At 36.6% G+C, this 15,840-nt stretch overlaps 1 long non-coding RNA gene across 2 annotated transcripts in view; it reads left to right on the top strand.

The window, feature by feature from the left end:
- LOC106979109 (uncharacterized) overlaps positions 1-15,840 on the top strand; it is a 78,833-nt gene that overhangs the window by 12,900 nt on the left and 50,093 nt on the right. For both annotated transcript variants that reach the window (XR_008295363.1, XR_008295362.1), the window contains exons 2-3: positions 10,133-10,284; positions 14,345-14,554. This is a non-coding gene — a long non-coding RNA (uncharacterized LOC106979109). The remainder of the gene's footprint in view (positions 1-10,132; positions 10,285-14,344; positions 14,555-15,840) is intronic.

Raw genomic sequence — 15,840 nt, 5'->3', positions numbered from 1 at the left:
AAAACTTTTTTTTTTTTTAAAGAATCAATATTGATCTAATCTTTCACCCTAAAGCACTGGAAGAATAAACCTAGAGCATGCGGGAGGAAGGGAATAATAAAGATTAGTATGGAAATTAATACAATTAAAAGAAAATTAGAGAACATCAAAACTAAATCCATTTTTGTTGTTGTTGTTCTTATTGTTAAAGAATAAAACATTGGCAAACCTTGAACTAGATTGACCAAGAAAAACTCAGATTACTAGAACCAGAAGTCAAAGTAAGAACATTACTAATGACCTCATACAGAAAATTGATTATAAGATATAGTACTGACAACTGCACACTAATAAATTTGATATCTCAGAGGAACTGGCCCAATTTCCAAAAACCCACAAGCCACTGAAGCTGAATCTAAAGGAAATAGAAAACTTGAGGATATTTATACCACCTAAAGAGATAGATGTCAAAACCAAAAAATTTACCACACGGAAAACTCCAGGCCAAAATAGCTTCACAGGTAAATTCCACTGAGCATTCAGAGAAACATTAATTTCAATTTTTCACAAGTTGTCCAAAAAAATAGAACAGGAGAGTACACTTCCCATCTCTTTCTCTGGAGCCAGGATTAACCTGATACCAAAACAAGACAAATATTTCACAAGGATAGAAAACTACAGACCAATATCTTTTATGAATATGGATGCAAAAATCTTCAACAGAATACCGGCCAACCTATTCAGCAACATATAGAAAGAATTATACACCACGACCAAGTGGGTTTTATCTCAAGAATGCAAACTTGGTTTAACATCTGAAAATCTATGAATGTAATAATATATCATATCAGGGGTGCCTGGGTGGCTCAGTCTGTTGAGCGGCTGACTTCTGCCTAGGTTATGATCTCACGGTTCATAGGTTAGAGCCCTCTGACAGCTCAGAGCCAGGAGCCTGCTTCATCGATTCTGTATCTCCCTCTCTCTCTGCTCCTCCCCCATTTATGCTCTGTCTCTCTCTCTCAAAATTATCAAATAAAAACATTAAAAAAAAGTAATATACCATATCAGAAAAGTAAAAAAACCACATTGATCTTACTAGACACACCATGCAAAAAAAAAAAAGAAGAAAAAAAAAAAAAAACACCAAAATGCAGAGAAAGCATTTGACAAAATCCAATGCTCTTTCATGATAAAAACATTCAACAAACTAAGAAGAGAAGGGACCTTCCTTAACCTGATAAAAGGTTAGTTAAAAAAACAAACAAAAAACCAACCCACAACTAACATGTAATAGTGAACGAGTGGATGTTTTCCTCTTAAATCAATAAAAAGGGAATGATGTTCATTCTCATCACTTCTCTTCAGCACTGTACTAGAGGTTCTAGCCAGGGTAATTAGGTAAAAAAAGAATTTGAAAGTAAGAAACAAAATTCATATGGAGTTGCAAGGAACTCAGAATAGGCGAAATAACCTTCAAAAAAGAAGCAAAACTATGGAAGACTCACACTTCCCAATCTCAGAAATGACTACAAAGCAACACGGTAAACAAGACATTGCGATACTGCCGTAAGAATAGTCATATAGACTTGAGAGTCCGAAAATAAATCCACGTGTTTATGGTCAACTGATTTTTGTCAAGGATACCAAGACCCTTTAATGCGGAAGCAGTTGTGTTTCAACAAATGGAATGGGAAACTGGATATTCACCTGCAAAAGAATGAAATTGCACCTTTATCACACCATATCCAAAAAGTACCTAAAAATTTTTCAAAGACCTAAATACTATCATACCATATACAAAAAGTAACTAAATTTTTTTTTAAAGACCTGAATACTAGAGACATATCTATAAAGGTCTTAGTAGAAATGTAAGGTAATTCTGTACTATTTTAGATTTGGCAACGGATTCTTGTTTATGACAACAAAATGTGAATAGCAAAAGAAAAAAATAAATTGAACTTCATCAAAATTAAAATCTATATTTCAAATGATACCAGTGACTGAACTGTTTGATGCTTTTAAAAATTTTTTTTAATGTTTATTTTTGAGATGGAGAGACAGAGAGTGGGGAAAGAGGGGCAGAGAGAGAAGGAGACACAGAATCCGAAGCAGGCTCCAGGCTCTGAGCTGTCAGCACAGAGCCTGACATGAAGCTTGAACCCATGAACTAGGAGGTCATGACCTGAGCCAAAGTCAGACGCTTAACTGACTGAGCCACCTAGGTGCCTCTGCAAGTAACATTTTAAGAACATAATTGTCTTTGGCTCTTCTTATTTTCTGCTTATCTACCTTTTAAAGATGGTAGAGAAAGTTAATTATAAATAGCTTAACAGAAGACTTGTAGCTAGTTTTGTCATAGAATGATTTTACTCTCTTTACTGAATCTTAAAACATATTAAATACCTTAAAAAGCAGCAATAACTAGAATTGCATTGTACTGGCACAAAGATCAAAGATCAAGAAGATCAATGAATTCATGGTCCAGAAATACATTCAAACACCTGTAAGAATCAGGTCTAGGACAGATAAATTTTTAAATAAAAAGTTGTTAGATCATTTTCGGGGGAAAAAAAACCCTTAAAGCCGGATCTCTAATTTATTACTTACAAAAAAAAAAATTCTTGGTGAGTTTCTAAATGTAAAACACTCAACCCAGGGACACCTGTGTGGCTCAGTTGGTTAAGCATCTGACTTCGGCTCAGGTCATGATCTCATGGTTCCTGAGTTCGAGCCTTGTGTCGGTCTCTGTGTTAACAGCTCAGATCCTGGAGCCTGCTTCAGATTCTGTGTCTCCCTCTCTCTGCCACTCCCTACTCATACTCTGTCTCTGTCTTTCTCTCAAAAAAAAAATAAATAAACATAAAAAAAAAAGTAAAAAAAAAAAAATCAAAACATTCAACCCAAACAGTCCTTGAAAAAATATAGGCCAATGTCAGGAAAAAAGCAGAAACCCTATTTTAGCCTTTACTCTAAAATAAATTACACATTTCATTATTTGTTTTGCTGTGCAAATTTTTAGCTTGACATAGTTTTCCTTGTTGATTTTTGCTTTTATTTCTTGTGTTTTTGGTGTTGTATCCAAAAACCCATTGTCAAGACCAATGTCGAGGAAGTTCATTCCTATGTTTTCTTATAGGAGTTTTATGGAATCAGGTTTTATGTTTGAGTCTTTAATCCATTTTGAGTTAATTTTTGTGAGTGTGCAAGATAAGGGTTCAATTTCATTTTTATGCATGTGGTTATCCACTTTTCCCACCACCATTTGTTGAGGACATTATCCTTTCCCCATTGGATGTTCTTGTCTCTCTTGTCAGGTACCAGTGACTTTTTATTTCTGTTCCATAGGTCTGTCTATTTTTATGCCAGTATCATACTGTTTTAACTGTATAGCTTTGTAGTATAGCTTTAAATCAGGAAATGTGATTCCTCATTCTTATTTCTCAGGACTGCTATAGCTATTTGGAGTCTTTTGTGGTTCCATACAAATATTAAGATTGCATTTTCTATTTCTGTGAAAAATGCGACTGGAATTTTGATAGGGATTGCATTGAATCTGTAGATGGTTTTGTATAATATGGACTTTATAACAAAATTAATCATTCTTACAGAGTAGAAGAACATATTTGCCAATCATATTGGATAAGGGATTAATATTCAAAACACATAAAGAGCTCATACAACTCAATAACTAAAAACCGCCAAATAATCCAGTTAAAAATGGCAAAGGAACCAAATGGACATTTTTCTGAAGAAGGCATCCAAATGGCCAACAGGTACATGAAAAGATGTTTAATATTACTAATCACCAAGGAAATGCAAATCAAAAACACAATAAGATATCACCTCATGCCTGTCAAAATAGCTATCATCAAGAAGACAAAATGTTGGTGAGATTGTGGAAAAAAGGGAACCCTTGTGCACTATTGGTGGGAATGTAAATGGGTTCAGCTATTATGAAAAACTCTATGGACACTCCTCAAAAAATTAAAAATAGAACAATATAATCCAGAGATCACACTTCTGGGTATAATGAAAACAGGATATCAAGGAGTGCCTGAGTGGCTAAGTAGATTAACTGTCTGACTCTTGATTTCGACTGAGGTCATGATCTTGTGGTTTGTGAGTTCAAGTCCCGCATCAGTGTCAGTGTGCACTGTCAGTGTGGAACCTGCTTTGGATTCTCTCTCTCTTCCTCTCTCTCTGCCCCTTCCCCCTCTCAAAATAAATAAATAAACTTAAAAATAAAAGAAAACAAGATATCAAAAAGATGGCTGGGCGTTCTTGGGTGGCCCAGTTTGTTGAGCGTCTGACTCGTTATTTTAGCTCAGGTCATGATACCAGGGTCATGGGATCAAGCTCCATGTTGGGCTCTGCGCTGAGTCTGGAGCCTGCTTAAGATTCTCTCTCTCTCTCTCTCTCTCTCTCTCTCTCTCTCTCTCTTTCTCTGCCCCTGTTCCCCACTCACAATGCTCTCTTTCTCTTAAAAAAAAAAAAAGTCTGCAGAAGAGGTATCTGCACTCTCATGTTTCTTGTAGCATTGTTCACAATAGGCATAGTATGGAAACAATCCAAGTGTCTGTCAATGGGTGAATGCATAAAGAATATGTCATGAAATATTATTTAGCCATAAGAAAGAAAGAATCTTGCCCTTTGTGATAACATGGATGGACTTTGAGGAGATTATGCCAAGCGAGACAAATTAAACACAGAAAGACAAATACTGTATGTTATCACTTAAATGTGGGACTATAAAAGCTAATGTCATAGAAACTTATAATCGAATGGTGGTTACCAGGGAGTAGAGGCATGAGGGGTGGGTGGGGTAACTGTGGAGATGTACCAGAGTATAAATTTGCAATTAGAAGAATAAGTTCTCAAGATCTAACGCACAGCGTAGTGATTATAGTCAACAATATTGTATTATATGCTTAAAGTTGAAAAGAGACTCAGTCTTCAATGTTGTCACCACAAAAAAGAAACGATAATTGTGTGACCTGTAGAATGCTACATCAGTCATCATATTGCAATATGTAAATGTATCAAATCAACATGTTTTACTCCTTAAACTCACACCATGTTTTATGTCAATTAGATCTCAATCCAAAAATAAATAAAAATAAGATAGATTGCATGTGATAAAATAGCTAATTAACATACAAAAATTTTAACTTCACTTTAAGAAGAAACTATATGTAAATTTTGTCTTTTTGCTCTTCAAGAAAGTAATTCATAAATAGTAAAATGCCCTGAAGCTTTATCTCTTACTTGATCTCTTGCAATATTCTCACAAATATTCTGTTTCAGCCTTTTTTCTCAACCTCTATAATCTTTTCTCTGTAGTGCAGGTAGAATGATTCTTTAACATTAAATCAGACACAGTGTTCAAAATCTCCCAATGGCTTTTCACATCATCGCCTATGATATTCTACCTGGTTTTATACCTGCCTCCTCTCTCACCTCATTTGTTTCTCTCTCCCTTTGATCATCTACTAAGCCTTTGGCCTCTGCCATTCTTCACACACATTCAGCACTATTCGACCTCACTCGCTGTTTCTCTGATTGGAGACCTATCCTGCACTTCCTTCTGGTGTCTGATTAAATGTCACCCTCTCAGAGAGGCCTTCCTCAACTCCTTTATGTAAATGAGCAGACCCATATCCCCCAACACTTTTTGATTCTATCTCCTGCTTATCCTTTGTACAACACATTTATACAATGTTTGTGTATCGCATTTCAACAGATTGTAAACATTTCTAATCCTTTTATATTTCTGGCTCCTAGAACACAGTCTGGCACAGTGTAGGTACCTAATGATAAACAGATAAGGAAAATAATTTTTAACTATATAAATCTTCAAAAAAATTAATAAGCAAAATAAGCAAAGTTGAAATGGAAGACCAACATTAAACTAGGTAAATTACTTTGGGGCTGCCTGAGTGGCTCAGTGGGTTAAGCATCTGACTCTTGATTTTGGCTTGGGTCATGATCTCATGGTTCATGGGATCAAGCCCCATGTCGGACTCTGCACTGAAAGCTTTGAACCTGCTTTGGATTCTCTGTCTCCCCCTCTCTCTGCCCCTTTCCTGCTCTCTCTCTCAAATATAAATAAAACATTTTTTAAAAAGCTATTAAAACTGGGGGAAATTACTTTCAACCTCTATCTAATTTATTACACAAAGCGCTCTTGCATATCCCTTGGGAAAACACCAATACAACATATGCAAAAACATAGTTAAATGAAAAAGTAATGATAAGAAAATGCAAAAATACATAAAGTTTGCAAACCCACCAGTACCTGAGGAAACGGAAGTAGAAATACCAGTTTTTCCCAGTAAGATTAAGAAACATTTAAAACATGTTTTAAATGTCTGCAGGGTTGATAGGTTGTTTGGGAGGATAGAAACACAGTCTTTGTGTCAAAGCATGGCAAACCACATTGGAAGACAATTTGGAAATATTTATTAGCATTTTTTTTTATTTAAAAAAAATTTTTTTTTAACATTTATTTATTTTTGAGACAGAGAGAGACACAGCATGAACGGGGGAGGAGCAGAGAGAGAGGGAGACACAGAATCGGAAGCAGGCTCCAGGCTCTTGAGCCATCAGCCCAGAGCCCGATGCGGGGCTTGAACTCGCGGACCGGGAGATCGTGACCCGAGCTGAAGTCGGACACTTAACCGACTGAGCCACCCAGGCGCCCCTTTATTAGCATTTTAAATGTGCATCTGTTGCACTTTTAGAACTCTTTATAACCAAAGCACTCGAAGAATTACACAGCCTTTACCTGGCAAAAGTCCATTTAGTTTCTTGAAATAGTAGCGACAGGGAACAAAGCCTACATGTCGTAAGGATAACTCCATTCCCTGGTATGGCATACCAGCACATTTATTCAAGAGTCTGTTCACATAGCTTCCACTGCTTCCTTGATCACCTCATCTAATGTATACTCCAGATTTTGTCTTGTGTCCCAATGGGTGAGGAGAATTCCAATATTTAGTAAAAGAAATCTATCAATACTGTCATGAAAGGATAGTCCTAATATGTTATCAAGCTTAAAAAACAAATCATAGAAACCTGCAAGAACATAAAGCAATCTATGAACAATGATTTCTTTAGAGGAGTGGAATGGGGACGTGGCCCTTTTACTTTATACTACACTTGGCTGCTTGATTTAATTTTTACCACGGCATGTGTTCTTACTCGACACTTTAAAATACCCAAGAACAACAAAATGTTGACATTATCTTTAAAATACATGGCTATTTGTAATTACTAATATCCTTCAACAGTTTCAAATTGAGGTTGGTGTTTGGAATCATAACTTTATTGCTTTACATTTTCTTTCTCTCAAGAATGAGGGCATGGGGGAGAGCATGTGTGTGAGCACAAGAGGGCAGGTAAGCATACGTAAGGGTGTCTGCATGTGAGATGTTCTTCTCACTTTATCTCCACTTGAGAGGTGTGGGGCATTTGGGGGCCAAACACAGAGGAATTGTGGTGTACACAAGAGAAAGGAGAACTCGAACTTTTTGTTTTTTACTCCTACAAAAAGCACCATGCTTCACCATGAAAACAGTATTTAAAATTTTTTTTAATGTTTATTTTTGAGAGACAGAGAGAGACAAATCATGAGCAGGGGAGGGGGCAGAGAGAGAGAGGGAGACACAGAATCTGAAGCAGGCTCCAGGCTCTGAGCTGTCAGCACAGAGCCCGACGCAGGGCTGGAACCCATCAACTGTGAGATCATGACCTGAGCCAAAGTCCAACGTTTAGCTGACTGAGCCACCCAGAACCCCCCTCCTGTTAATTTTTTTTTGTTTGTTTAATGTTCAGCATTTTTAATAGAGAAAATGGAAGTTGTTAGCACTTGTTCAGTATTCCCATGAGTCTCTGTTAGTGTAGGGAACTTGTATTATACTCCCTGTTTTGCTTGTTTGTTTTTTTGTTTTTCCATATTGTTAGTTTGGACTTATCTAGATGAAACTTATTTTGTACCAGTACATATTGTTTTTTAAAGACAGTTTTTTAATATAAAGGATTGAATGGAAAGTTTTCACCACCATTTATAGATACTCATGACATAGTATCTCAACTATTACTAGTATTAAGCAGGAGTTTTGGAATGTCCTTCTGGTATGGAGCAGGATTTGAAATCTATAACAAACATGAGGTTCAAAAAAATGGATAAGAACTCTACCACATCTGTTTCTAGTACTATGACTGTGACTAATCCTAATAATAGTCATTACTATTTCTAGCATTTATTGAGTGTTCAGATTTTACCAGAAACTATTCCAGGTGGTTTATACATGTGTAGACTCAATATATGTAAAGTATTTAGAAACGGGCTTGGTGCATATTAAATGCTCACAGGTATTAACTATTATTATTATATACAATAAGGTGGGAATTATTACAATTGTACATTGGAGAAAACCTGAGATACTAAGTTTAAGGAAATTTCCCAGGGCCATGCAGCCGACAAATAACATTATCAGGATTTGAACCAAGGCAGTCTGACTCCTGAGTCCATTCTCTTAATATTACCTACACAATTGTTTTCAGTGAAAGAAATCTAACATGTTACAATGTGTCATGTGAATGATTCATATTATTTGATCCTTAAATTAGGTGAAGGTACCAAGAACATTGCGAGAAATTGGTTCATTTGCCATCTTTTGCCAGAAAATTCCAAGGAAGTCAGAACTAGCCTCTCTAAACATTAGAAGAAATTATTTTAACTCAAACTTAAAAAGCATTCTTGTGTATGGTGTAAGAAAGTAGGCTTTAAGTATAATAGAGCTATGTTGCACAATAATCTGCGATTAAAAAGGAAAAGACTGGAGTTTTTTTAGGTTGGTAGATTGTAATTACCTAATTGGAATATTAATTCCGTTTGTCTTCCTTTGAAGGATGTTTCATCTTTTGTTTTACTCCTTGGTGGTACATCCAATTACTGAAAACAGGATGTGCCTGAAAAAAAAAAAAAATCCAATTCCCAGCATTGAGGAGCAAAAGCACATCTACTACTAATTGTTGTCATTGAAACTAAGTAGCACACAAAGCCAAACAACAAATGGTAATGCTAACAATTAAAGGAAGAAAAAGAACAGTCTCATTACATTGCGTAATAGGAAAAACAGGGAAAATGTGTTTCAGGATTTAGGCATGCTTCCCCACGATTGAGACTACTAAAAGGGGAGAAACTTTGGAATGAGTTAGTTGCACTTGTCAGTTTCATTTTGTCTTGTTTTGTGAAAAAGATACAGAGGTGGTACAGGGCTCATATATTTACTGGACACCGCTCCACTGAAAATGCTGAAATCCACATACCCACCGCTCATCTCAACTGCAACAGCATTATTCACAGTGGAAAACTTCTCCCTTTGGTTTGTTTCTATAATGATAACAGAATGCTTGGTTTAAAACTCAATGCACCTACAGCAGTCAGATGTCAAAGGAGGGGGGAAAAATATGCCATTTTAGTATTTTGCAATAAAGTGTTAAAAATCCTTCAGTAAAAAAAAAATCTATTATCTATCTATCTATCTATCTATCTCTCTATCACCTATCTATCCATTATCTATCTATCTATCTATCTACCTATCTGGTAGAATCAAGACTAAATGAGACCCTACCATGCTTTCAATCAGGTCTGTGTTTATATTCTACTGAACAGTAGAAACTATTCCCAATTACTTAATTTATATACAAGGAACTTCCAGAAGCTCTTTCATGAACTTCAATGATAAGATGTACAGGACAGATATTACTTACTAAATGTATTTATTGATGTTGTACAGTTCTACAAACTGTAGAGAGAACATTTTACTTTATCATTTGTATTGGGGTGCTGCCATTTAGAAGGAACTAGAGCTGTCTCAGGTGTTTTATTTAGGGTTCAACCCCACACGTAAACAAACAAAGGCTTTTATTAAGTAATTTTCTTTTGAGTTTGGCACACTTAGGTTCCATTCTGCAATTCCTTAGCCAAACCTTTTCTAAGCATTAGAGGATTCCGTTCCTTGAATGTCTTGGGATCGTGTATTTAACTATTTCAAATCTATGTCCTGTGTTTAGAGTGCATATAAGTTTCTTAGGTGTGGGATTTTCTATATGTAGGGATTGTGCCTGTTATCTTTTCTCTACAGAGGTCATGACAGTTGTTAAGTTGTGTTTTCTGATGCTGATGCTGAGGAAGATGACACCAGGTTAAGCATGGCCAAATATTTTCAGAATGAAAGATGGGTGCTTCAGCTCATGCTCCTCTCACATTTGGTGGAAGGAGCAACAGTTGATATCATGGTATACAAGTCAAGTAGCTGCAGTTGCCAAAGGTCAGGGCTGGACTTGGTAACAAAGACCCTACCTTTAATTTCATTTTAATTAATACTTGCTTGATTTACCCTTTGTAGATTTCCCAAGATCCTATATCTGAATTCTAGTGCTTTTGATAACCCTCTAAACTTTGTGCCATCTTGAAATTCAAAAGATATGTTTTCTTTACATCACCCACTGGAAAAAAAATATAAGTGAGAGGTTAACAGAGTAACATACTTCCCTTCCGAATGTTGTCAGCCCATTCTTCTGGACTCTTATTGAGTTATGATTGTTCAGTCAGTTATCCAACTAATTTCTCAGGTAACCAACCCTTATTGCTTCCACTTTACCAGTGGTTCCACTACCAGATGGGACTGACAATCCTAAAGGTCTCAGTGGCCATGTCAGGTTTCTACTGTTGGCTACCATTTACTACCATTCAGTGGCTCAAAACAGCATACATTATCTCACAGTGCAAATAGAGATCTCTTAATAAAGCAAAAGTTTTAATAAATCAACACTTTACCAGAGTCTTTTCCTGCAAACAAGAGGTTGGTCAGGCTGCATTCCATTTTAGAGGTTGAGCTCCTCTTCCAAGTTCATGTGGTTGTTAGCAGAATTCAATTCCTAGGATTGTTAACACTGTAGGCAGAGCTGTTCTCCTCTGAGTTGGTTAGGGGCTATGTTGAGGGCCTAGAGGCCTCACACAGTCTCTCGCCAAAGTATTGTTTTTTGGGCCATTCATACCAAAGCAGCTTTCATACTCAAGGCCAGAAAGAGTCCCTCCCCTGTAGTCTGTTAAGGCAGAGTCATTTACAGTGTAACATAGTCAAGGGTATGCCGTCCCCTCACCTTTGCCAGATAGCAGAACCTAATCAAGGGGTTGACTGTCCCCTCACCTTTGCGTATTCTATTAGTCAGAAACAAAATAAATAATTCTTGCACTCGAGGGATTATGCATGGGTGTGACTCATCAGGAGTCACTTTAGGCTGTGCATGCCACAGTGGTTTAACAAAATTAAGGGTTAATTTCCTATGCATTCAAAATTTGCTACAGTATTTTTGTTTTAAGTTTATCTATGTATTTTGACAAAGCCAGAGAGAGCACTAAAGCAGGGATGGGGAGGAGAGAGATGAGGACAGAGGATCCAAAGTAGGCTCTGTGCTGACGGCAGAGAGCCTGATGCAGAACTCGAACTCACAAACCATGAGATCATGACCTGAACTGAAGTCTGATAGTTAACTGACTGAGCCACCCAGGTGCCCCCAAATTTACTGCAGTTCTGAGTAAATATACAGGGAAGTTTTCCTCTGTGTGAAGATACAGTCACCCAAGCTGCCTCAATCTTGTGACAATTACAACTCAACTCAAGATCATGACCACCATGGCAAGGGGCACAATGATGGAGGGTCTCAAACCAACAGTTAAAATTATCACCTATAGCTACAGCACAAAGGCCAAAACTAGTCACGAGTCTCTACCTTTCTGCAAAAAGATAGGGCATGCAATCTTCCCAGAGAAGAGGGAGACCTGGTTTCTAACACAGTCATCTTAAGAAAACTTCCTTTCAATTTTTGATGGTATGTATATGAATTTATTTTATTATCAATATGCTTTTTATGGATTGAGTTGTGTCTTCAAAATTTATTTTACACTTCTAACTCCCAATGTGACTATACAAGACAGGCGTTTAAGTATGTAATTGAGATTAAATATGGTTCTAAGGGTAGGCCCCTAATCCAATGACTGGTGTCCTTATAAGAAGAGGAAGAGACTTTAGGAATGCACATGCATAGTGGAAAGACCGTGCGAGGACACAGCAAAAAAGTGGTCATCTGCAAGTGAAGGAGAGAGCCCTCAAGACAAACAAAACCTGTTGATACCTTGATCTTGGACTTCTAGGCTCCAGAACTGTGAGAGATACATTTCTATTTTTTGAGCCACACACTCTGTGATATTTTTTACTACAGCTTTAGCAAACTAATACAACACAAAAGAAAAAGAAATGTAATTAGCCTCATATTTAAAGCTTTATAACTCACTTTCACCTATTTGCTTATTGATTTGGGTAGCCATCTTGTGAATCATACATTAGTTTGTTTGTTTTTAATTCCCATACTATAGATCATTATTAGGCAGAGACTCTGGAGAGAAAATGTAACTTATGCAAAGTTACCTACCTAACTAGTGTATCAAACTCAATACAATGTTTACTTTGTGTTCTGGGGTAATTCAAATTTTCAGTAGTAAGTCCTATCAGCAAAACTGGTTATTTAAGTAGCCTGTAAAAACATTGGCTTTTGGGCATAAAAGGATATGGGACCTAAGCTTACTATCTTAAGTTTATTAAGATTTCCCCCATGGAAATGTCTATTTAATTGAACATTCCCATACAGCATTAATTTTAGCAACTATGGCTTTGAGTTTAACAATGCTTTAAAATTTTCTATAGTCTTAGAAAACAATATTTGAGGCAACTAATTGTAGCAACAATGTTTTCTAGTGCTATTACTAGGGGACATATGTTAACAGCCAAATCTCTATGAATGGAATATCCAGGGATCTCACTTTGGGTAGCTTTTATTAGTAGAATTGTAAATATGACTGGGGGAGTGAAGAGATTATTGTTTGAGTAATAAGGAAATTCCTCCCACCCCCATTAAATGTTTGGTCTTGTTAAGTGCACTCTTCCACAATGTGGGCAATCACGTTTCCTTGGTACATTTAACATAATTAATATATGCATTTGTATTTGGAAAGATCTTTCTTCTTTCCTCTTTGCTCATGACATGAACCTTACCTTTATACCTATTTTCTTTACTGGCTACTCTCATCTGTCCTTAAAATCTACTTTTGTTCACTGAATATTAGATTATCGAATTTGCTAAAATGCATAGAACTCATTTACGCCTCATAAACATTTTTTCCTCTATCTCTCTTTCTTATTGTCCAAAATAGTTTAAACTACTTGCTTAATTCCTTTTGTGTTAATACACATACTTAGTGCCACTTGACTACAGTTTTCATGAGATTTTTTAAATAACTTTAAAGCTTAACCATTCACATCCATCACTGCATCCCGATCTCATTTTCTATGAGACTTGCATCTGTTTTGTTTAATTATGACAGAAGTTCATTTTCTATTTCTCACCGCCATCATCCCCCATTAACATCCCAAGTCACTTTGGTGTCTATTTGAAGATTCAACCAGCTATACCCCATCCCCAAACATCGGCTGGGGCTGCAGTCCAGCCTCATGCTGGAACGCCCATCGAAACTCTTGCTTCACTCTGAGCCGATGATACTCTCAAAATTCAGAGGCACCTCAGGCCGACCCCAGGGACCTTCAGCAAGTGGTTAGCCACTATTTCCAGCCAAGTCTATGGGGGTTTGTGTGATGGAGGTTTGGCTTTAGGTTCACAGACTGCTGCCATGTTAATAAAAACATATGCAAAACTGCACACACAGTCTTTTTTTTTTCTTAAATAAGTGCCCATTAAAAATAACTATATGATAATTAATGAGGAAGGAAAGTAGTACAGTGTAGATGGTTTGTCAATATTGTAGTTAGGTCATTCATCTGTGGAGCAGTGATACTCACCTACTTTCTCCTTTGTTTCAGAGAGGTAGAGTTAATATTTCACTTCTTATTTTAGACACTCTCTCAAGCATTATTTTAAACAAGCAAACAGGGACCACTTCCAAGATAAAGAAAGTCGCCATTCTTCGATGATGAATTCATAATGAAGGGAATCCTCACTCCAAATGGACTTCTGTAAGGCACCATTCCCCTGAAACTCATGTTCCTAAGTATGTGAGGAGACCCAGTTAATGAATGTTAAATTAAGTTGTAGCATACTTAGAGACATGGGCAATGTTTATGTGACACTAGTTTACTTTAAAACACTCCCTATTGACCTTTACAAAAATAATACAATAGCAATTTGAGATGAATATTTACAGTGGGTGGAAATAGTTCGGAAGTGCTAATTCCCAAACCACTGTTTGTGAAACGTCCTGCTTCTTTGATCTATATTTTCTCAGGCTTCTTCAGGCAGAAACGGCAAAATTGCCAAGTTCCACGAGACAATTTCTTACAGGAGAACAGGCAGGACCCGCGGCCCTGAAAAGGTAGCAATGAAGCAGACCCGGTTGCTAAAATGAAATCGCTTAATTTGTCACGTGAGCGTGCCTACCCAGAAACTATTAGTTGCGTTGGAAGAAAGACTGAAAATACGTAAACTCTAAGAGAAGGTATCTTTTCAGCGAAAAATCTGACGTAGTAATTAATACCTGGCACTTTCATATCAAAAACGCTCTTTTAAACATTAGTTTTATTGGTTGATGAATATCTCTGCAGCGTGGCTCTCTCTATTCAGGCCTCATATATGTGTAAGTTGTGAGGGAAATATTTTAAATCAAAGCTGTAAAATAACCATAGTTAGAGAGCTAACGTGAGGATTTTTACTTCATTTACATTCATTACATATTATGAGTTTAATTACCTTCCTCAAATAATACCAGTATGAAGGAAAGATGCTGAAGAAGGCGTACTTCTGTGATGATTTTATTGATTGTGACTGATGGATGGCACCAACATTTCATAGTGAAGAATCATGGTTTTGTTACATCAGGAAAATTAAATTGGGAGAGTTATTTTCTTTCCCAGTGATAGTGGCAGTTAGAATATTTCACCTGTAATGAGATGTGTGCGTTATGTGCCATCGTGAACCACGGCTCAGCCATTAAATATATGTAAATGAAGAGAAACACAAGAGAGCCCGGGCATAATAACGTGCAGAACAGAGAAATGGATCCTGGAAAGTGATTAATTTATTTGATGATGCCTCAAGTGAGGAATTTTAGGTCACAAATGAAGTGACAGAATGACAAATTACCATTTTAAAGAATTTACTGGGCATCATTACTGAACAATTGTCAGGTAGTTTATGGTGGCTGAGAAGATGGTATAAATATAGATCTTTTCCTTATCTGAGATGAATTATTAATCACCTTTTTAAAAATCTCTGTGAGTGATGGTTGGCTGTCTGATTGGAAATAATGTGTTCTACAATTTTAACTAAATTCTAATATGATATGTAACAGGAATCTTTACAATTAAAGTCTCAGTGGAGAGTGGTAAGAGGTTTACAGTCAGTTGCGGTTTTAATGTGACAGAAGAGGATGAATCCACTCGCATATTTCAATAGATTTCCTTAGGTATATTATCCCTGCTGTGCTGTTATTCAAATGTTTACAGTTTATTTTCATTTGAAAAATGACATTCAGATACTTAAATTGTTTTCCCTGGTTTATTAGTTAATGAAAATGAAATTCTAGTAATTACTATAGTTTTGCAGCCTGCCACATTATTTAAAGCGAAGTGACTGCCTTTGTCAGCGGCATTATAAATGTCATCTTCCTGTGTTTCGTTCAATCTTTGTTTGCTTTGTCCGTGTTATGTCCCTTCTCTGTTATAGGTCACTGTGTCTAATACCAGTACCAACTGGAGTGTGGAAGACAAAGTTACAATGTGAAAT

This window comes from Acinonyx jubatus, chromosome C1 (assembly GCF_027475565.1).
Source record: "Acinonyx jubatus isolate Ajub_Pintada_27869175 chromosome C1, VMU_Ajub_asm_v1.0, whole genome shotgun sequence".
NCBI lineage: Eukaryota > Metazoa > Chordata > Mammalia > Carnivora > Felidae > Acinonyx > Acinonyx jubatus.
Note: the sequence above shows the minus strand (reverse complement) of the source record. Positions and strands in the feature narration are given on the sequence as shown.